The sequence below is a fragment of the Chiloscyllium plagiosum genome, unplaced genomic scaffold (genome assembly GCF_037043375.1).
Source record: "Chiloscyllium plagiosum isolate Xiang-an unplaced genomic scaffold, Cpla_swu_hap1 HiC_scaffold_37, whole genome shotgun sequence".
NCBI lineage: Eukaryota > Metazoa > Chordata > Chondrichthyes > Orectolobiformes > Hemiscylliidae > Chiloscyllium > Chiloscyllium plagiosum.
The window spans coordinates 40,370,412-40,377,069 of NW_028270175.1; the positions used below are offsets into that span (position 1 = coordinate 40,370,412).

General features: G+C 45.0%; 1 protein-coding gene across 1 annotated transcript in view; it reads right to left on the reverse strand.

Moving 5' to 3' along the window:
* Window positions 1-1,826, reverse strand: part of LOC122540126 (proproteinase E-like) — an 85,073-nt gene extending 83,247 nt beyond the window's left edge. The window contains exon 1 of the mRNA XM_087980720.1: window positions 1,806-1,826. The gene's annotated coding sequence lies outside the window, so the exon portion shown is untranslated. The remainder of the gene's footprint in view (window positions 1-1,805) is intronic.
* Window positions 1,827-6,658: the final 4,832 nt, after the last annotated feature.

The window sequence follows — 6,658 nt, forward strand, 5'->3', positions numbered from 1 at the left end:
TGTCTAGAATATCCAAAAGGGAAGCGAAGAGGTTGCAAAAGAAAGTGATCTCCTGGAAGTCCAGAAATGTCCAGTGGTTCACAAGACACCTGGAGGAACCAACTACCCAAGTGTCTCCAGTCTAGCCACACTTCTGCCAGAGTGGGGCACTGCATTTAGTGATTTCTGGAGGATCAGCACAGGAGCTTTGAAGCTATCAGCCTGACACCGTATCAAACCAAGGCCCTTATACATGAGAGTTTAGAAGAACGAGGGACGATCTTATTGAAATATAGAAGAGTTTGAGAGAGTTTGAAAGGTTGAAATTGAGAAATTGTTTCCAGTGGTGGAAGAATCTTGAAAGAGGGGGTCATAGCTACAGAATAAGGGCACATTCATTTAAAACTAAGATGTAAAAACTTTCTTCTCCCAGAAGACAGTGACGGTCTGAATTTCTTTAGCCCAGAGAGTTATAGAGGTTACATAACTTAAAGTATTTAGAACTTAGAATCTCTACAATATGGAAGCAGACCCTTCAGCCCAGTAAGTCCACGCTGACCCTCCAAAGCGTAACCCACCCAGACCCATTCCCTTATTTCTCTGTTTCCTCTGACTGACGCACCTAATACCTAATACGCACCCATCTAGCCTGCACATCTTTGGGTTGTGGGATGAAACCAGACAACCCAGAGGAAACCCACGCAGGGGAGAATGTGCACACTCCACACAAACAGTTGCCTCAGGTGGGAATCGCCTGGCATTGTGAGGCTGCAGTGCTAACCACGAGCTACCAAAAAGGAGATAGATAGGCTTTTGAAATATCAACAGTTAACTGTTATGCTGAGCTGGCAGGAAAGAGGAATTGAGGCCTGGGGCAGATCAGCCATGATCTTGTTGAGTGGCAGGAAGGCTTGAGGGGTGAATCATCAACTCCTGTTCCTATCTCTTATGTCCAGTGTCAAATCAGATCCAGCTTAATAAATGCCTAAAAGGAGAAACTCTTCAAGGAGCTATCAGAGTATTTCTACAAGACTCCACCAGGATAAGTTACAGCTCCAACTGACATCTTGGAACTGATAGAAGGATGCAACAGAATCTAAGTGTGTCCTTGGCAGGTTTTGGTTCTTTCCAGCTTATTATGATTCGGCAGAAAATTCCCTGGGAAACCGCAAGCCTTGCCACTTTGACATAGATCACCCAAAATTAAATTTGCCAGAGCCCCCACCCCAATGGACTATCAACACAACTGGGTTTTCCTTCTTTGTTGTTCCCTAGCCCTTCTTGCTATCCCAAAGCAATATGTGAGACAGGTGCAAAGTCAGGATTTGGGCCTAAAAGGTCTAGAATTGAGGCAGTGGAGGAACAGGAGACAATCAGACAGAAGATACAGCACAGAAAGAGCAGTGTGTTGGAGAAACCAGACAAAACAAGGGCCAGGCAGCAGAGTATTTGAATAATCAGGACTTTCACTCAGCAAGGTTTTGTCCACTCAATTTTCATTTGATTCTGATTAAAACATACAAATGCCACAAGAATTCTTTTTAGCAGAGCCCTATAACTAAAGACCTAAATTCCCCAATGAATGGCATAAAGTAAATGGCTTCTTAGTAAATGTTGGCAGGTAGTTGACTTTTACATGCACGAGTGCACAGTTCCCTAACTAGCATAAAGAACATAAAGTTCTAAATCAATAATCCTGAAATGAACTGAAAAGATGAGATTTCTTTCTGAAAACAAACACAACACTGAACACGTCAAACAGATTGAGCCCAAATAATTGATGAAATGTGGATCCTGAGTTCAGACTCAGCCACTCTAATACTGACCTCGTTGGTCACCCAGCCTTGATCTCCATCAGCATATTCACACCGAGTCCTGTTCATCTGCTCGTTGACCTCCCCCAGCTTCTGGTCAAATAATGTCTCAAATAGAGAGATCAGGTCTTTTTGCACCCGATCCCGCCATGGCAATGCTCAAAATACACAGTATCATAAAGCCATACATCACGGAAATAGACCCTTCGGTCCAACCAGTCCATGCTAACCATAATCCCAAACTAAATTAGTCCCACCTGCCTATGCTTGGTCTATATCCCTCCAAATCTTCCTTTCCCATGTACTTGTTTTTAATAATTCATTCACAGAATGAGGACATCGTTGGGTAGGCCAGCATTTCTTGCCCAGAGAGCAGTTAAGAGTCGACCAGATTTCTGTGGGTCTGGAACCACAAGTAGGCCAGACCAGATAAGGATGGCAGTTTCCTTCCCTTAGAGGACATTAGTGAAAGAAATGGTTTTTTTATGACAATCAACAATGGATTCGTGGTCATCATTAATCTCTCCATTCCAGACTTACTAAAATTGAATTCAAATTCCACTATCTGCAGTTGTGAGATTCAAACCAGGGTCCTCAGAACATTAGCTAGGTTTCTAGATTAACAGTCCAGCGATAATACCACTAGGCCATCACCTTCCTGTGAAAAGCTGTAAAAAAATCCAAATTTTTTTTAAACATTGTAACCCAGATCCCCACTTTGCCTCAAAGTTCATTCCACACACTCCATGTAAAAAAAGTTGATCCTCATGTCCTTTCTCCTCTCATCTTAAAAATATGCCCCACCCTAGGGAAAAGACCCTTACCATTCACCTTATTTATACGCCTCTTGATTTAAAAAAAACCTCTATAAAGGCAGGTACAGGGAAATTCACCGACAAAATTCCCAAATCTCCCAGGGAAATAAATCCATCAGAAAAGAGTCAAATAAAAGTAGGATAGAAGGAAGGAAACGTGAGAAACTGCTCCTCCAATCACAGACTGGATCTCTTCCATACTTGCTACTCACTCATGAGCCTATGAGCAGCAAACCAGAGAGAGACATAGCCTGTGATTGGAGGCGCGGTTATACAATTCAGCATTGATGGAATGGCTTAGGGAGAAGGGAACCAAGGGAGGAAGAGTAGATTGGCAGAGAGTCAGGGGTCGGAAATGGGGGAGTGAGATCTGAAGCTGGCTTGGGAATATTGGAAAGGGGTTTGACAGATGGACTGAAGGGGAGAGCTAGGAGAAAGTGAGGACTGCAGATGCTGGAGATCAGAGCTGAAAATGTGTTGCTGGAAAAGTGCAGCAGGTCAGGCAGCATCCAAGGAGCAGGAGAATTGACATTTCGGGCATAAGCCCTTCTTCCGGAATGAGGAAGGTGTGCTAAGATAAAAGGTGCCGGGAGTGGAGGTTGGGTAGGTGGGAGGGTGTGGACCTGACGAGGAATTTGCGGAATTTGAAAAAGAAGGCCATCTGGGTTGTACAGCTACACTGGCACCACCCCCCACCTTTTCCTCCACTACATCGATGACTGTATCGGCGCGACCTCATGCTCCCATGAGGAGGTTGAACAGTTCATCCACTTTACCAACACCTTCCACCCCGACCTCAAATTCACCTGGACCGTCTCAGACTCCTCCCTCCCCTTCCTAGACCTCTCCATTTCTATCTCGGGCGACCGACTCAACACGGACATTTACTATAAACCGACCGACTTCCACAGCTACCTAGATTACACCTCCTCCCACCCTGCCCCCTGTAAAAATGCCATCCCATATTCCCAATTCCTTCGCCTCCGCCGCATCTGCTCCCAGGAGGACCAATTCCAATCCCGAACAACCCAGATGGCCTTCTTTTTCAAAGACCGCAATTTCCCCCCAGACGTGGTTGACGATGCCCTCCACCACCTCTCCTCCACTTCCCGCACCTCCACCCTTGAACCCCGCCCCTCCAATCGCCACCAGGACAGAACCCCACTGGTCCTCACCTACCACCCCACCAACCTCCACATTCATAGTATCATCCTTCGTCATTTCCGCCACCTCCAAACAGACCCCACCACCAAGGATATATTTTCCTCCCCTCCCCTATCAGTGTTCTGGAAAGACCACTCCCTCCGCAACTCCCTCGTCAGGTCCACACCCTCCCACCAACCCAACCTCCACTCCCGGCACCTTCCCCTGCAACTGCAAGAAATGCAAAACTTGCGCCCACACCTCCCCCCTCACTTCCCTCCAAGGCCCCAAGGGATCCTTCCATATCCGTCATAAATTCACCAGCACCTCCACACACATCATTTACTGCATCCGCTGCACCCGATGTGGCTTCCTCTACATTGGGGAGACAGGCCACCTACAGTACCAACCAACCCAACCGCTCCGTGACTGAACACTTTAACTCCCCCCTCCCACTCCACCAAGAACATGCAGGTCCTTGGCCTCCTCCATCACCAGACCATGGCAACACGACGCCTGGAGGAAGAGCGCCTCATCTTCCGCCTAGGAACCCTCCAACCACAAGGGATGAATGCAGATTTCTCCAGCTTCCTCATTTCCCCTCCCCCCACCTTATCTCAGTCCCAACCCTCGGATTCAGCACCGCCTTCTTGACCTGCAATCTTCTTGGGAGGGAGTGGATGAACCAATGCTGAGGTTGGGGGAGGGAGTGGATGAGCTGATTGCGGAGGTTGGGGGAGGGAGTGGATGAGCCAATTGCTGAGGTTTGGGGAGGGAGTGGATGAGCCAATGCTGAGGTTGGGTTGGGGAGTGGATGAGCTGGACCTCAATCCCTAATAAGCAAGAGCTGTGTCCAGAAATTGAGAACTGACAAGGGCAAGAGCTACCATTGGCCAGGATGTGGGGCTTATGACTTTGGTTGACTGTTCCTGGGTCAGACTGTTCTGTCTGCCAGATCCCAGGTCAACCAGAGAAGGATTTGCAAGAGGGTTTAGAGAGGGATCAGGATGTAGAAGAAAAAGGGAGAAGGAAGGTACAAGAAGGGTTTGTGGGGCAAAAGGAGACTGTAAAAGAAGTGTGTTGGGGGTGTTGAGAAAGAAGGCTGCAACACTGTTTCAGGGTGTGAGTGGGAGTTACTAGGGTGGGAGGGGACCGCTGCCATAAAGGAGAGAGAATAGTTTTATCTTGTCAACAAATGAATAGTTAGTGAACCAAATCACTGAGATAATGAATTCCTTGTAAATGAATGTGGAATGCCTAGTGTAGGACTATGTAATTTCAAGAGCTGCTATACTTTGGAAAAATGTTGTATATTCCATTGTAATCATCATAGTCAATTGATACATTCAAGTCTGAGGTTGAGATCAAAGATAGTGTTGTAAGTACCTGGTTGAAGTGCTCCAGCTTTGTGCATGTGTGATAGAAGCACATTAACTGTGACTTTACCCAATTGCAGAAGGCCTTTTTTAAGTGATGGCTTTGTGTGGATAGAGTTGTGTCAGTTATTTTGAAAAAAGTAAAGCTTTTTAAAAAATGTTTGTCTTTTGTGTCAATATAAATACTACGTTTAGCAAATTAATGCTTTCCTTGTATGATGTGGCTTCATGTTTAATGGAGGGTTGACAATTGTTAAGGATATTGATAAATTATAAAAAATCTGCTCATGTGTGAGTCCAATGCATCATATGGAAGGAAATGCAACACAAATATGGAAGGAAATACTACTTTGTGATGAGTGCAGATGACAAAGTAGCCCCTGAAACTTCCAAAGTAACCATCAAAAAGTAAAATCATTTTAATCCTTGCTCCATGGCCTTAAACCTCTTTCTATCTCTGTAAACTCTTCCAGCCCTCTGCCCACCAAGAACTCTGCATTCCTCCCACTCTGGATTTTTGAGTTTCCCTGACTTTCCGTAGCCACATCTGCAGCTGCCTTTTCCCTAAGTTCTGAACTGCCAAAGGGGAGAATTTATTGCCCTTCTCTGTGACGTACCTGGTGATAAGAAGATGGCAGGTGTGACCCCTGTCACTTCAGTTAGATACCACACTAAACCTCCTGCCTTTTCTCTTCCTCTTGAAGACACTCCTTAAAACCCAGCTTTCAATCAACTGTCACCTCCCCACTCTCTCTTTACGTGCTCAGTTTGGTTTCTATTTGTCCAAATACACTCTTTTGAAGTGCATTGCTATGTTAAAAAAAGCACTATATAAATGCAGGTTATTGGTGATGAACATTTTCCAAAGAGAACTCAATGACGGCTCTGCAAGCTGAGACCCAGAATTGATCCGAGTTTTGATTGATTCAGGGCCCTGGGATCACCACAACTAGTTTCAGTGGGCAAGGTAAATCTGATAATCTGTAACTCACCAGTAAATCAGCTCCATCATACTGAAAGAAAAGATTGAAGAATGGTAAAAGGAGCATTCATTTACACATTGTAAAAAGACCACACACAAAGGGATGGATCCCCATAGTAAAACAGATAGATAGAAACAGGAGGAGGTCAATTTGCCCCAAGTCTACAATACTATTCAATAAGATAATGTCTCATACTGACCTTTGCCCTATTCTTTAATGATTTCATTTAATAAAAATTGATTTAACATCATTCGCGGAAAGTAGTTGAACTTTTCACCACTGTTTGTCATGTAAATATGTCATTTTTAAGGCCACCTTCCCCAGTTCTAGACTCCCCATAAAGAGGAAATAGTTTCTCCCTATCTAATCTATCAGTTCCCCTTTATATCTTCAGAAGTTCAATCAAATCACATGCTTCGTTGTAAAATTCCAAAGAATCCAGCCCTTGTTTGTATAATGGGTTAGTGTCTTGGAGTCATTTTAGTGAACCCGCAGTTGATTAGATTAGATTCCCTACAGTATGGAAACAGGCCCTTCGGCCGAATAAG